This window comes from Rattus norvegicus, chromosome 11 (genome assembly GCF_021556685.1).
Source record: "Rattus norvegicus strain SHRSP/BbbUtx chromosome 11, alternate assembly SHRSP_T2T, whole genome shotgun sequence".
In the NCBI taxonomy this organism is placed as follows: Eukaryota; Metazoa; Chordata; class Mammalia; order Rodentia; family Muridae; genus Rattus; species Rattus norvegicus.
Genome location: NC_141544.1, coordinates 66,333,789 through 66,350,053, shown reverse-complemented (window position 1 = coordinate 66,350,053; position 16,265 = coordinate 66,333,789). Strand labels below are relative to the sequence as shown.

Below are 16,265 nucleotides of genomic sequence, written 5' to 3'. Positions count from 1 at the left end.
TAACTGGACCCAGTGGATAAAACAGTTAAATAAACAAACAAATATATTTTTAAAGATTGCCCTCAAAAGAGAATCACTGTGACTGCAGAAAAGAATGAAATAATTTCATCATATACCCTCTAAATTTTTTAAAGAATTTATTTATTTATTTATTTATTTATTTATTTATTTATTATGTATACATCATACAGCTTTCTGCCTGCATGTATGCCTGCAGGCCAGAAGAGGGCACCAGACCTGATTATAGGTGGTTGTGAGCCACCATGTGGTTGCTGGGAATTGAACTCAGGACCTCTGGAAGAGCAGTCAGTGCTCTTAACCTCTGAGCCATCTCTCCAGCCCCTACCCTCTTAATTTTTAAATTGTGTAACTACACTTACCAACCATAAACAAATTATAAAATATAGTCTTCTGATATAGATAAAATCATAAGGCATGTCTTTGTGAACCTAGCTTGTTTCTCTAGCAGGAGTTATCAAGTTTCTTTCAAGATATCATCACAAAAATTCTTTCTTTTAGTCTTTAATAAAATCCTAAGGGTGTGTATGTGGGGGTGAGTAGATGGGTGTGGTATGGGTGTCTGTCTGTCTGTGTGTCCATGTCTGTGTGTGTCCTACTTTTCTTTCCACTTGCTGTGAAGAAATTACCTGACAGAAACAGCTTACCACTGAAGGACAATGGCTTGTTATAGCTCAAAATTCCATGTTATAGTCACTGACAGCAAAGTCATAGCAACAGCTGCTCGAGAAAACACATGACATCTTTTGGACTGTTTCTGGACTTCAATGTGTATGATGCTGACTACAGTTAATAACTAGTAATCAACTAAAAATGTAATAAGAAAGCAGGTGAGCATAAATACTAAATCATATATATCTTAATATATTTTTTATTCACTACTATAAAATTAAGAGTAGTTGCCTTGAACAATCAATTTACTAACAGTTTGAAAAATCAATATCAATTCATTCATGTGTAACTTGATAAATATGTGGGTGGTTTACACATAAAACTATTTATAGTTAGGCATATATGTAAGTGCTATATACATGTGTTTAAATATGTAAACATATAGTATTTTATTTGTACACATTAACATACATTTAAGTATACATAATTTGTATATATTTGTGTCTTATTGGGTTGGGAGGCCTAAGTAACAATATCCCCATAGCAACAAGAACATATTGAGATTCAGATCCTGCTTTATAACACCTACCTCCGATAAAAGGAATCAGCACTCCTTGGAGAAGAAGCCCTTTCAGAGACTGGGGCAGGAACTACACAAAATGAGCCTGGAGCATGTTATAGTATCAAACCATAAGGAAGAGCTAAAAGAAAAGAAAAGTCACCTTGAGTTGGGGCCCAGGAGTCATGAAAAAGATCCCAAAAGACAAAACAGAGACCATTCAAACAAGAAGATGAAATTGCACTGCATTATAACACAATACGTAAAACAAATATCTGAGGCAATATTAATTATTTATAATTAAAGAAATCAACAAATAAGAAGGAAATTTTCTATAACATAAATTCAGTGTCTTTGGACTTCTACCTAAGTTTAAGGTCCTTTTTATTATTTCTGTGAATAATCTGTGTGGGAACAGATTATTTGATGGCTCTGAATGTATAGATTGCTTTGGTAAGAGCCATTTAAATGATATTGACTCCGGTGTTCGCAGCCTTCGCCGCGCCGCCGCCGCTCTCTAACGCCAGCGCCGCCTCTTGCTTGCTGAGCTCCAGCCGAAGGAGAAGGGGGGTAAGTAAGGAGGTGCTCATACCATGGCTCGTACAACGCAGACTGCCCGCAAATCCACTGGTGGTAAAGCACCCAGGAAACAACTGGCTACAAAAGCCGCTCGCAAGAGTGCGCCCTCTACTGGAGGGTGAAGAAACCTCATCGTTACAGGCCTGGTACTGCAGCACTCCGAGAAATCAGACGCTATCAGAAGTCCACTGAACTTCTGATTCGCAAGCTCCCCTTTCAGCGTCTGGTGCGAGAAATTACTCAGGACTTCAAAACAGACCTGCGCTTCCAGAGAGCAGCGATTGGTGCTTTGCAGGAGGCAAGTGAGGCCTATCTGGTTGGCCTTTTTGAAGATACCAACCTGTGTGCTATCCATGCCAAACGTGTAACAATTATGCCAAAAGACATCCAGCTAGCACGCCGCATACGCGGAGAACGTGCTTAAGAGTCCACTATGAGGGGAAACATTTCATTCTCAAAAAAAAAAAATTTTTTTTCCTCTTCTTCCTGTTATCAGTAGTTCTGAATGTTAGATATTTTTTCCATGGGGGTCAAAGGTACCTAAGTATATGATTGCGAGTGGAAACATAGGGGACAGAATCAGGTATTGGCAGTTTCTCCACGTTCATTTGTGTGTGAATTTTTAATATAAATGCAAGATGTAAAGCATTAATGCAAGCAAAATGTTTCAGTGAACACATTTCAACAGTTCAACTTTATAACAATTATAAATAAACCTGTTAAAATTTTCTGGAAAAAAAAATGATTTTGACTCCAGGCCATGAGCATCACAAGCCTTTCCAGCTTAAGTGTTTTTCTTCAGTGTTTTAAAGTTTTCATTGTAGAGATTTATTCCAAGAAATTTCACTTTATTTTTGAGGGCATCCTGAAGGATTTCCCTCTTGGCGTGTTCGTTGTTGGTCTATAGGAAGGCTGTTGATACGTGCATGTTAATACTGTAGAATGTACCTTTTGCTGAAAGTGCTGACAACCATTATGTGTCTTCTGGTTGGGTCTATAGAGTTTCTGTTTGGCACTGGATCATCTGCAATAAAGGACAGTTTGGTGTTTGTTTCCCTTTTATTTCCTCTGCTTATCTTAGCACTCTGACTGAAACACCAAGCATTGTACTGAGTGGAAAAAGTAAACACCTTTGTTTTATTCCTGTCAAGTTCTGCTGGAAATATTTTGGAATTATGTTTACCTCAGAGGTTGGTCTATAATTTTCTTTTTGTTGTGGTATGTGGGTTTCTTTAAGATGTATTCTGTGTTTGATTATGTGTAATTGTGTGTATGTGTGTCTGTTTATCTGTGTGAGTATACGAGTACATGTTTCTATAGAGTTCACAAGAGGATATCCTATCCTCTGGAACTAGAGTTAGGGACAATTGTAAATGAATGTGGATTCTCTGCAAGGGCAAAAAAAGTGCTTTCAACTCCAACCACATGTACACAAACGTGCAATAAATAAAATGTAACTACTATTAGAAAATAGCATTCAACAGACATTGAAGTAATAAGTCGTTTGAGGCAGTGTTGTCAACAATCAATAAACATAGAAGAAACTTTGATGGGAGAACTGAAAGTACATAATTGATCTCAAAGTATATCTCAATAAAATAACTATCATTTATCTACTGACAAATTTCATGATGGAGAAGTATCATAGCCATCATCCAAACCAAGTGACAAATACCATTTTAATTAAAAATGTACACTTTGTATTTCCATGCCAATAAAGGACATTAAGAGGCAAACTGACAGAAAGAAAGAACATGAAATTAGACGAGAAGGGGTGATCAGATCTGAGAGGGACTAAGCGGGTGGGGAGGGAGTAAAAGAATGTGATCAAAATAGATTGTATGAAAAAATTATATTAAAAAACTTAACTTTACATAAGTGAGAAAAGAAGCAAACAGTACTATTCTATAGTGTTCTTGCCAAAAACATATTTCTTATATGTATAGTAATGGAAAAACACAATTTGAAGGAAATTCTACAAAATAACTGATCTCCTCAAAAGCAATAAAATAATAAAAACCTACTAGGTTTGAAAACACAAATTATTAATAAATAAGGAAGAACTAAGAAAGCACTGATCAAAGAAAGTAAAGAGATATCAAAACTAAGGCCCATGTATCGCCCTGGAGCACATCTGGAAATACAAAGGAAAGAGAGGAAAAGGGGTGACTTCTGCCATTTTGTAAGTGATATTACCGTCCACTTGTTGAGTCCTGAGTGGGGTTTGTGGGTTGAAGTAACCCAGTAATGATAATACATCTGTTTGAGTGTGGCTTTGAAGTTTTGAAGCAAAGCAACTCACTTTCTAAGATATTCACAGATGAGGTTGAGGTAATTTGACGTTTGAGGCCTGCGACATATGTAATCCCAAATGTTTCAAAGAGAAAATGACAGTGCAAACAGCTAGAGAATCTGAGGGAAATGTGTATTCCATTACATGAGTAATGGCCCCATAAGCTATGCTTAAGGACTTGGTCTGTAGTTGGTAGAACAGATTGGAAAAGATTATAGAGTTGGCGAAGGAGCTGTGTCACTTGGGGGTGGGCTTTATGGCTTCAGGATACCCGGCAATTCCCAGTTATCTGCCTTCTACTTGAGGTTCCAGCTGTGAGCTCTCAGCTATTCCTGCCCCTATGACTTTGCTCAGCCAAAATGGACTCTAAGCCTCTGGTACTGTGAACCCAGTTAAACATTCTAATACACGGCCTTGTTTTATCACAGCAATAGAAAGCTAACTAAGCCAGTCCTGTACTGTCTCCCTATCAAACTGCAAAGCGTTAGAATGAGTCAGCAGAAGTCACTTATTGCAGGCTCCAGACTCCACCAATGCTGTCACAACCATCTGAACAACTACAGGCACGCCTGAACATTGAGAGTATTTCTGCAAAAAGAAATTCTTCATTATCATCTAATTCTGTGTCATTTAAATTCTAATGACCAAAATTGTCATGCACAGCAAAATATAGTAATGGCATTATCAGCAAATGTATTGTCTGTAATTGACTGTATGTTTGTATTCTAAAATTCAAGTGTTGATGCTTTGGTGACTATTTGGATTTTTGTCTGTATATGATAGGCTCTTACTAGGTAGCCCAGGCTAGCCTCAAATCCCTAACAGTCCTGACTTGGTCTCTTCTGAGTTCTGGGATTACAAGTGTTTTCCATCACTTAGGCCTCATATGTTGAAACTCCTAGTTTCTCAGCATAATGCTGTTTGGTAATGGGACCTTTGGGTACGAATGTGGCTACATTGAGTCATAAAGGTTTATGGTTGTGGCCTCATGATGGTATCTGAGGTGTAGAAGAGAAGGGAGAGAGGCAGACAAGAAGTGGGAAGAAGAAAGAGAGGATTTTCTGTTCTCAAACGTCTATAGTCCAGACATGAGAAAAACCACATTTCTGTTATTTCAACTGTTATGGCAGTTCATTCTGATTAAGACACGCCCTGTCACGCTTGCCTGTTTCAAATCTGCTCAATTCTCTGTCTCTCCATTCACACAACCCAGGATCTCCTGCCTAGGGAATGAAGCCACCCACAATTAAAATGGGCCTTCCCATTTCAATGAATGAAGTCAAGATAACCTTCCACAGGTGTATCCAGAGGCCCATATCTCAGGAGATCCCAGATTCTGTCAAAAAAACAAAAACAAAAACAAAAACAATTTATCACTAAAAGGGAACTTCCCCTCCCGATTATAAAAATAATAATTGTTATAGTGGACAAGCAGCCTGTGTGCAAAAGCTTCACAAGGCTTCTCTACCCAAATCTTCTGAGCAATATAAAGTGGCTTCTACTCTCCTTTCCCCTCCCAGTGTTTGGTAATAACTTAAAATTACTTTCTCAAAGTCATAGCAGTATTTAAGCAGTGGCAGGAAGGAGAATCCTTTAGACAGAGTTTCTCGCATTTCCATACCAATCACTGGGAGACCTTGTTAAAATGCAGATACTGATCCAGCGTGTCTGGGAGAAGCCTGAGATTCAGAATTGCTAATAAGCTTGCAGGTGAGGCTGAGCCCTGCTAAAGACACTGTGAATAGCCAAGCTCCAGAGCTTCCCAGCAGCTCAGTGCGCTGGTGCAGGAGTGCTCCTAAATGGCTCTTGCATTATTTAACGTCGGGCATCGCAAAGATTAAAAGATCTGTTGTTGACCTTGTTGGTAATCAGCAAGTCCTGATCACTGTGCCTCTCCTCCTCCCCATGAAAGTTGTGAACGTAAATCATCTCTAGGAGAGCTAGATGTCCTGGCACATAAAGTGACCCTATTCCAGAGGAAAACATAATATCCTCAAACGAAACTGACTACAGGCCCTCGTGTTGTGAGGATCACCCAGCCTGTTAGTTGTTACAGACCTGGCCAGAATGGTATCCCCTGTCCATTCTCTTTCCATTGACCTGGAGCACTAAATCCAATATCTTGCTGTCCAAATGTCATATAAGGCTGTAGAGGCTCAAAAGTCCCATCTGGAAGAGTAGGATTCACTGCAAATGAAGCTGAAGGCATCTATGGCTAAACAACAGTGTGTGGAACTCAGGCAGAGTGGCACAGGCCTTTATTCCCAACATTTAGGCAGAGACACGCAAGTCTCCGTATCTCTCTGTCCCTGTGATTTTGAGGCTAGCCTGAGCTACACAGCAAGGTTCATTGAGTTACATTGAGAGAGCTTGTCACAAAAAAAAAAAAAAAAAAGGTATCTGTGAATAGGGGTGGAGATGTAACTCAGATAAAAGAATGTATTTGCCTAACATGCATGAAGCTCTGGGGTCAGTCCCTAACACCATATAAACTAGGCATGTCATTAACCTATAATCATAACACTTGGGAATTAAAATCAGTAGGATCAGAAGTAAAAACTGGACACTAGCCTAGGCTACATGACCCTCTGTCTAAGAAAACAAAGACAAAAGTCTGTGAGGAGAAAAACATGTCTTCAGAGCAAGTCATTGGTATGGCAATTGCACCTCAGGATTTTAGAGTACAAATTAAATGTAAGTACAAGTTAGCATATAACATCTTCCCAAAGAAATCCATCCAAAAGCTTGAACTCCTGCCAATGATCACAAATTTTTTAAATATTTATTAATTAATTCATTAGTATTTATTTATTTAATATATGAGGGCTCTGCTGCAAGTACACCCAAATGCCAGAAGAGGGCATCAGATCCCCTTATAGATGGTTGTGAGCCACCATGTAGTTGCTAGGAATTGTACTCAGGACTTCTGGAAGAACAGCCAGCACTCTTAACTGCTGAGCCATCTCTCCAGCCCTAATCACAACTTTTTAAAAAGAAATATAATTGATATCTTTTAAAGGAGACAATTTCATACCTTTTGATAAATATATACCTTCATGAAAGCAAACTCAAAAGTCAAGATAATGAACAATTTCATCTCATGAAAGATCCTGGATAGCCTTGGGAACCTAGTCTATGTCGGTCTTTAGGCAACTGCCTAGTTCCTCTTCATCACCATTGTTGAATTTCTTCTGTTTTTTTTTTCTGTCTTTTTTCTCTCTCAATATAATTACTTTGAGGTTTATCAAGGTTATATATATATATATATATATATATGCACACACATACACACACACACACACACACACACACACACACACACACACACATTGGCAACCCCTTTTATTCCTGAGCAGTATTTCATTATATGATTATGACAATCTGCTTTCAGTATTCTTGTCTGTGAGTATGTGGATAGCTTCACATTTCTGGTTATTGAAAATCAAATGTGGGGGTTGGAGAGATGGCTCAGTGGACTGACTGCTCTTCCAGAGGTCCTGAGTTCAATTCCTAACAACCACATGGTGGCTCACAACCATCTGTAATGGGATCTGAAGCCCTCTTCTGAAGACAACTACTGTGTACTCATATAGATAAAATAAGTAAATAAATCTTTTTAAAAAAGAAAAGAAAGTCAAACTTGGGGCTTGGGAGATGGTTCTGTATAATGTGCTTGCTTTGCAAGCAAAGATACCTGAGTTCAGAACTCCAGAATGTTCATAAAAGCCAGTCATGGTACCTCTAAGCCCAGGACTCAAGGGTAGAGACAAGTGAATCCCAGGCCTCACTCACCCAGCTCTCTGAAACAGTGAGTCCCAGCTTCAGTGAAACGTTGTCTCAAAAAATAAAGTTGTTGCCTGGAGAGATGGCTCAGGGGTTGCAAGCGCTGACTGCTCTTCCAGAGGTTCTGAGTTCAATTGCCAACAAGTACATGGTGGCTTACAAACATGTATAATGTGATCTGATGCCCTCTTCTGGCATGCACGTGTACATGCAGATAGAACACTCATACATGAAATGGAAAAACCTTTAAATAGCAATAGTGATGATGATGATGATGATGATGATGATGATGATGATGATAACGACGCCGATGATGATAAGGTTGCAGGTTTAAAGACACAGATACCTGACATCAATCTTTGGTCCCACATGGTCACACACAGGGGAATGTACCTACACACACATACATACACACACATACACACATACACACACATACACACACACACAAATACACATATATCACACATACACAGATAAAAATCAGTTGACTATTATTATGATATTATCATTTCTATCTGTAAAATTTTATTTTGAGTCCTTTATAAAACTGTGTGTTTGGGAGGACATGAGATGATCCCTGGTTGGGGGAGGAGCCTTATATATGTATGAAAGTATGAAAGAGTAACTTGCTTCTTAAGAGGTATCTTTAGCCCGGCCCGCACAGCTCTCTGCTCCCAGACACGGTGAGACAGAGACCCAACCGCCTGGTCAGGTGGGCACTCCTGAGGCTGCAGAGCGGAAGAGACCACCAACACTGCTCACCCCTGCCCAGATCCCTGGCCCAAGAGGAAACTGTATAAGGCCTCTGGGCTCCCGTGGGGGAGGGCCCAGGAGCGGCAGGACCCCTGCCAGAGACACCGCTGGACCCTGAAGGAAACAGACCGGATAAACAGTTCTCTGCACCCAAATCCCGTGGGAGGGAGAGCTAAACCTTCAGAGAGGCAGACAGGCCTGGGAAACCAGAAGAGACTGCTCCCTGCACACACATCTCGGACGCCAGAGGAAAAAGCCAAAGACCATCTGGAACCCTGGTGCACTGAAGCTCCCGGAAGGGGCGGCACAGGTCTTCCTGGTTGCTGCCGCTGCAGAGAGCCCCTGGACAGCACCCCACGAGCGAACCTGAGCCTCGGGACCACAGGTAAGACCAAATTTTCTGCTGCAAGAAAGCTGCCTGGTGAACTCAAGACACAGGCCCACAGGAACAGCTGAAGACCTGTAGAGAGGAAAAACTACACGCCCGAAAGCAGAACACTCTGTCCCCATAACTGACTGAAAGAGAGGAAAACAGGTCTACAGCACTCCTGACACACAGGCTTATAGGACAGTCTAGCCACTGTCAGAAATAGCAGAACAAAGTAACACTAGAGATAACCTGATGGCGAGAGGCAAGCGCAGGAACCCAAGCAACAGAAACCAAGACTACATGCCATCATCGGAGCCCAATTCTCCCACCAAAACAAACATGGAATATCCAAACACACCAGAAAAGCAAGATCTAGTTTCAAAATCATATTTGATCATGATGCTGGAGGACTTCAGGAAAGACCTGAACACACTTAGGGAAGCACAGGAAAACATTAATAAACAAGTAAAAGCCTACAGAGAGGAATCGCAAAAATCCCTGAAAGAATTCCAGGAAAACACAATCAAACAGTTGAAGGAATTAAAAATGGAAATAGAAGCAATCAAGAAAGAACACATGGAAACAACCCTGGATATAGAAAACCAAAAGAAGAGACAAGGAGCTGTAGATACAAGCTTCACCAACAGAATACAAGAGATGGAAGAGAGAATCTCAGGAGCAGAAGATTCCATAGAAATCATTGACTCAACTGTCAAAGATAATGTAAAGCGGAAAAAGCTACTGGTCCAAAACATACAGGAAATCCAGGACTCAATGAGAAGATCAAACCTAAGGATAATAGGTATAGAAGAGAGTGAAGACTCCCAGCTCAAAGGACCAGTAAATATCTTCAACAAAATCATAGAAGAAAACTTCCCTAACCTAAAAAAAGAGATACCCATAGACATACAGGAAGCCTACAGAACTCCAAATAGATTGGACCAGAAAAGAAACACCTCCCGTCACATAATTGTCAAAACACCAAACGCACAAAATAAAGAAAGAATATTAAAAGCAGTAAGGGAAAAAGGTCAAGTAACATATAAAGGGAGACCTATCAGAATCACACCAGACTTCTCGCCAGAAACTATGAAGGCCAGAAGATCCTGGACTGATGTTATACAGACCCTAAGAGAACACAAATGCCAGCCCAGATTACTGTATCCAGCAAAACTCTCAATTAACATTGATGGAGAAACCAAGATATTCCATGACAAAACCAAATTTACACAATATCTTTCTACAAATCCAGCACTACAAAGGATAATAAATGGTAAAGCCCAACATAAGGAGGCAAGCTATACCCTAGAAGAAGCAAGAAACTAACCGTCTTGGCAACAAAACAAAGAGAAGGAAGGCACACAAACATAACCTCACATCAAATATGAATATAACGGGAAGCAATAATCACTATTCCTTAATATCTCTCAATATCAATGGCCTCAACTCCCCAATAAAAAGACATAGATTAACAAACTGGATACGCAACGGGGACCCTGCATTCTGCTGCCTACAGGAAACACACCTCAGAGACAAAGACAGACACTATCTCAGAGTGAAAGGCTGGAAAACAACTTTCCAAGCAAATGGTCAGAAGAAGCAAGCTGGAGTAGCCATTCTAATATCAAATAAAATCAATTTCCAACTAAAAGTCATCAAAAAAGATAAGGAAGGACACTTCATATTCATCAAAGGAAAAATCAACCAAGATGAACTCTCAATCCTAAATATCTATGCCCCAAATACAAGGGCACCTACATATGTAAAAGAAACCTTACTAAAGCTCAAAACACACATTGCACCTCACACAATAATAGTGGGAGATTTCAACACCCCACTCTCATCAATGGACAGATCATGGAAACAGAAATTAAACAGTGATGTAGACAGACTAAGAGAAGTCATGAGCCAAATGGACTTAACGGATATTTATAGAACATTCTATCCTAAAGCAAAAGGATATACCTTCTTCTCAGCTCCTCATGGTACTTTCTCCAAAATTGACCATATAATTGGTCAAAAAACGGGCCTCAACAGGTACAGAAAGATAGAAATAATCCCATGCGTGCTATCGGACCACCACGGCCTAAAACTGGTCTTCAATAACAATAAGGGAAGAATGCCCACATATACGTGGAAATTGAACAATGCTCTACTCAATGATAACCTGGTCAAGGAAGAAATAAAGAAAGAAATTAAAAACTTTTTAGAATTTAATGAAAATGAAGATACAACATACTCAAACTTATGGGACACAATGAAAGCTGTGCTAAGAGGAAAACTCATAGCGCTGAGTGCCTGCAGAAAGAAACAGGAAAGAGCATATGTCAGCAGCTTGACAGCACACCTAAAAGCTCTAGAACAAAAAGAAGCAAATACACCCAGGAGGAGTAGAAGGCAGGAAATAATCAAACTCAGAGCTGAAATCAACCAAGTAGAAACAAAAAGGACCATAGAAAGAATCAACAGAACCAAAAGTTGGTTCTTTGAGAAAATCAACAAGATAGATAAACCCTTAGCCAGACTAACGAGAGGACACAGAGAGTGTGTCCAAATTAACAAAATCAGAAATGAAAAGGGAGACATAACTACAGATTCGGAGGAAATTCAAAAAATCATCAGATCTTACTATAAAAACCTATATTCAACAAAATTTGAAAATCTTCAGGAAATGGACAATTTCCTAGACAGATACCAGGTATCGAAGTTAAATCAGGAACAGATAAACCAGTTAAACAACCCCATAACTCCTAAGGAAATAGAAGCAGTCATTAAAGGTCTCCCAACCAAAAAGAGCCCAGGTCCAGACGGGTTTAGTGCAGAATTCTATCAAACCTTCATAGAAGACCTCATACCAATATTATCCAAACTATTCCACAAAATTGAAACAGATGGAGCCCTACCGAATTCCTTCTATGAAGCCACAATTACTCTTATACCTAAACCACACAAAGACACAACAAAGAAAGAGAACTTCAGACCAATTTCCCTTATGAATATCGACGCAAAAATACTCAATAAAATTCTGGCAAACCGAATTCAAGAGCACATCAAAACAATCATCCACCATGATCAAGTAGGCTTCATCCCAGGCACGCAGGGATGGTTTAATATACGGAAAACCATCAACGTGATCCATTATATAAACAAACTGAAAGAACAGAACCACATGATCATTTCATTAGATGCTGAGAAAGCATTTGACAAAATTCAACACCCCTTCATGATAAAAGTCCTGGAAAGAATAGGAATTCAAGGCCCATACCTAAACATAGTAAAAGCCATATACAGCAAACCAGTTGCTAACATTAAACTAAATGGAGAGAAACTTGAAGCAATCCCACTAAAATCAGGGACTAGACAAGGCTGCCCACTCTCTCCCTACTTATTCAATATAGTTCTTGAAGTTCTAGCCAGAGCAATCAGACAACAAAAGGAGATCAAAGGGATACAGATCGGAAAAGAGAGGTCAAAATATCACTATTTGCAGATGACATGATAGTATATTTAAGTGATCCGAAAAGTTCGACCAGAGAACTACTAAAGCTGATAAACAACTTCAGCAAAGTGGCTGGGTATAAAATTAACTCAAATAAATCAGTTGCCTTCCTCTATACAAAAGAGAAACAAGCCGAGAAAGAAATTAGGGAAACGACACCCTTCATAATAGACCCAAATAATATAAAGTACCTCGGTGTGACTTTAACCAAGCAAGTAAAAGATCTGTACAATAAGAACTTCAAGACACTGAGGAAAGAAATTGAAGAAGACTTCAGAAGATGGAAAGATCTCCCATGCTCATGGATTGGCAGGATTAATATGGTAAAAATGGCCATTTTACCAAAAGCAATCTACAGATTCAATGCAATCCCCATCAAAATACCAATCCAATTCTTCAAAGAGTTAGACAGAACAATTTGCAAATTCATCTGGAATAACAAAAAACCCAGGATAGCTAAAGCTATCCTCAACAATAAAAGGACTTCAGGGGGAATCACTATCCCTGAACTCAAGCAGTATTACAGAGCAATAGTGATAAAAACTGCATAGTATTGGTACAGAGACAGACAGATAGACCAATGGAATAGAATTGAAGACCCAGAAATGAACCCACACACCTATGGTCACTTGATTTTTGACAAAGGAGCCAAAGCCATCCAATGGAAAAAAGATAGCATTTTCAGCAAATGGTGCTGGTTCAACTGGAGGGCAACATGTAGAAGAATGCAGATCGATCCATCCTTATCACCCTGTACAAAGCTTAAGTCCAAGTGGATCAAGGACCTCCACATCAAACCAGACACACTCAAACTAATAGAAGAAAAACTAGGGAAGCATCTGGAACACATGGGCACTGGAAAAAATTTCCTGAACAAAACACCAATGGCTTATGCTCTAAGATCAAGAATCGACAAATGGGATCTCATAAAACTGCAAAGCTTCTGTAAGGCAAAGGACACTGTGGTTAGGACAAAACGGCAACCAACAGATTGGGAAAAGATCTTTACCAATCCTACAACAGATAGAGGCCTTATTTCCAAAATATACAAAGAACTCAAGAAGTTAGACCGCAGGGAAACAAATAACCCTATTAAAAAATGGGGTTCAGAGCTAAACAAAGAATTCACAGCTGAGGAATGCCGAATGGCTGAGAAACACCTAAAGAAATGTTCAACATCTTTAGTCATAAGGGAAATGCAAATCAAAACAACCCTGAGATTTCACCTCACACCAGTGCGATTGGCTAAGATCAAAAACTCAGGTGACAGCAGATGCTGGCGAGGATGTGGAGAAAGAGGAACACTCCTCCATTGTTGGTGGGATTGCAGACTGGTAAAACCATTCTGGAAATCAGTCTGGAGGTTCCTCAGAAAATTGGACATTGAACTGCCTGAGGATCCAGCTATACCTCTCTTGGGCATATACCCAAAAGATGCCTCAACATATAAAAGAGACACGTGCTCCACTATGTTCATCGCAGCCTTATTTATAATAGCCAGAAAATGGAAAGAACCCAGATGCCCTTCAACAGAGGAATGGATACAGAAAATGTGGTACATCTACACAATGGAATATTACTCAGCTATCAAAAACAACGGCTTTATGAAATTCGTAGGCAAATGGTTGGAACTGGAAAATATCATCCTGAGTGAGCTAACCCAATCACAGAAAGACATACATGGTATGTACTCATTGATAAGTGGCTATTAGCCCAAATGCTTGAATTACCCTAGATCCCTAGAACAAACGAAACTCAAGACGGATGATCAAAATGTGAGTGCTTCACTCCTTCTTTAAATGAGGAAAAAGAATACCCTTGGCAGGGAAGGGAGAGGCAAAGATTAAAACAGAGACTGAAGGAACACCCATTCAGAGCCTGCCCCACATGTGGCCCATACATATACAGCCACCCAATTAGACAAGATGGATGAAGCAAAGAAGTGCAGACCGACAGGAGCCGGATGTAGATCGCTCCTGAGAGACACAGCCAGAATACAGCAAATATAGAGGCGAATGCCAGCAGCAAACCACTGAACTGAGAATAGGTCCCCTATTGAAGGAATCAGAGAAAGAACTGGAAGAGCTTGAAGGGGCTCGAGACCCCAAAAGTACAACAATGCCAAGCAACCAGAGCTTCCAGGGACTAAGCCACTACCTAAAGACTATACATGGACTGACCCTGGACTCTGACCCCATAGGTAGCAATGAATATCCTAGTAAGAGCACCAGTGGAAGGGGAAGCCCTGGGTCCTGCTAAGACTGAACCCCCAGTGAACTAGTCTATGGGGGGAGGGCGGCAATGGGGGGAGGGTTGGGAGGGGAACACCCATAAGGAAGGGGAGGGGGGAGGGGGATGTTTGCCCGGAAACCAAAGAATTATTATTAAGTATTAAATAAATTTAAAAAAAAGAAATGTATATAAGAAATACTCAAGTTAATAAAAAAAAAAAAAAAAAAAAAGAGGTATCTTTACGGGCTGGAGAAATGGCTCAGCGGTTAAGAGCACTGACTACTCTTCCAGAGGTCCTGAGTTCAATTCCCAGCAACCACATGGTGGCTCACAAAGATCCGATGCCCTCTTCTGGTGTATCTGAAGACAGCTACAATGTACTTATATATAATGAATGAATAAAATCTTTTTTAAAAAAAGGGGGGGGTATCTTTACTGAGTGTGATGGCTCACATATGTTTTCTCATCATTCAGGAAGCAGAGACAAGAGGACTGTGAGTTGAGGATAGCCTGTGCTACGTAAGACATTCCTATCTCTCCACCCTACAAAAAGAAAACTGGCTGTGGTGCTTATGTTTCTCATGAAGTTGTTCGGCACGTGCAGTGCAGTTGAGCTGTTCACTGTCGTTTCCTCTGCCACAGATGGAAGCTGTTTTGTTATTGATTCTTTCTCTGGGTCCACTGATTGACTTTTCTTATGACTGGCCAATTTACCCTTGAGGTCTTTCCTGGATACAGTTAAACTACTTGAAAAGTGTTGGCTCCCTTTTGCTTTTGCTTTTTATTTTTGTTCTTGCTTGTTAACTTATTAGAAATGGCGAGAGCCATGATTGAGCTAGGATTAATGATTTCCCTTTGCCAAAACAAAAGTACTTCTCAGTGTTGTCCCTCACGTTCCGTGAGTCCTGAATTTCTCAGTCTGCCTGGTAGGAACACTTTTATCTAGGCTGTGCAGATGTCCCATACTCCTGCCTCTAATCCTTTCTTGGCCAGCCTCCTAGCCTGGCATCACTTGGATCAAGCCTATGCTGACCACTGTTTCCCTGAAAATTCTAGGGAAACCTTGTCCACAACTCAGGGACTCCCTGGGGTGACTCCCTCTCTGCTAGGATTCTGTCACAGAATCACTAGTGTCCCCAACATCCCAGACACTTCTTGATTTTTTCTCTGCCACATGATAGAAAGTATCAGGTTCTCCTCACCTATCCATAGCCTCAAAATTTCTCGGTTGGGTCAATTGACGGATTCAACCCATTTATTTTCTGTGGTTCTGAGTGTAGTGTCTTTTGTTACTAATATCTGCAAGACTGGTTTAATTTAGTTCTAAGTGTTTGTCTTCTTTTCTCCTTTGCTTTTTGTTTGGGTTGGAGGACAGCTCTCAGGTATGGTCCACATTCTCGTTTTCTTTTTCTTTTTCTTACTTTCTTTCTTTCTTCTTCTTCTTCCTTTTTTTTTTTTTTTTTTTTTTTTTTTTTTTTTTTTTTTTTTTATTGACACAGAGCCTAGAATTCACCAAGTACTCTTGTCTTGGCTGGATGACTGTAAGTCCCAGTGTTCCTTCTGA

The 16,265-nt window shown here is 40.0% G+C and overlaps 1 pseudogene across 1 annotated transcript; it reads left to right on the top strand.

Moving 5' to 3' along the window:
- The first annotated feature begins 1,671 nt into the window (after positions 1-1,671).
- On the top strand, positions 1,672-2,496 carry H3f3a-ps9 (H3.3 histone A, pseudogene 9; annotated as a pseudogene). The gene has a single exon (XR_015633074.1). The product of XR_015633074.1 is annotated as a H3.3 histone A, pseudogene 9 (transcript).
- The last annotated feature ends 13,769 nt before the right edge of the window (positions 2,497-16,265 follow it).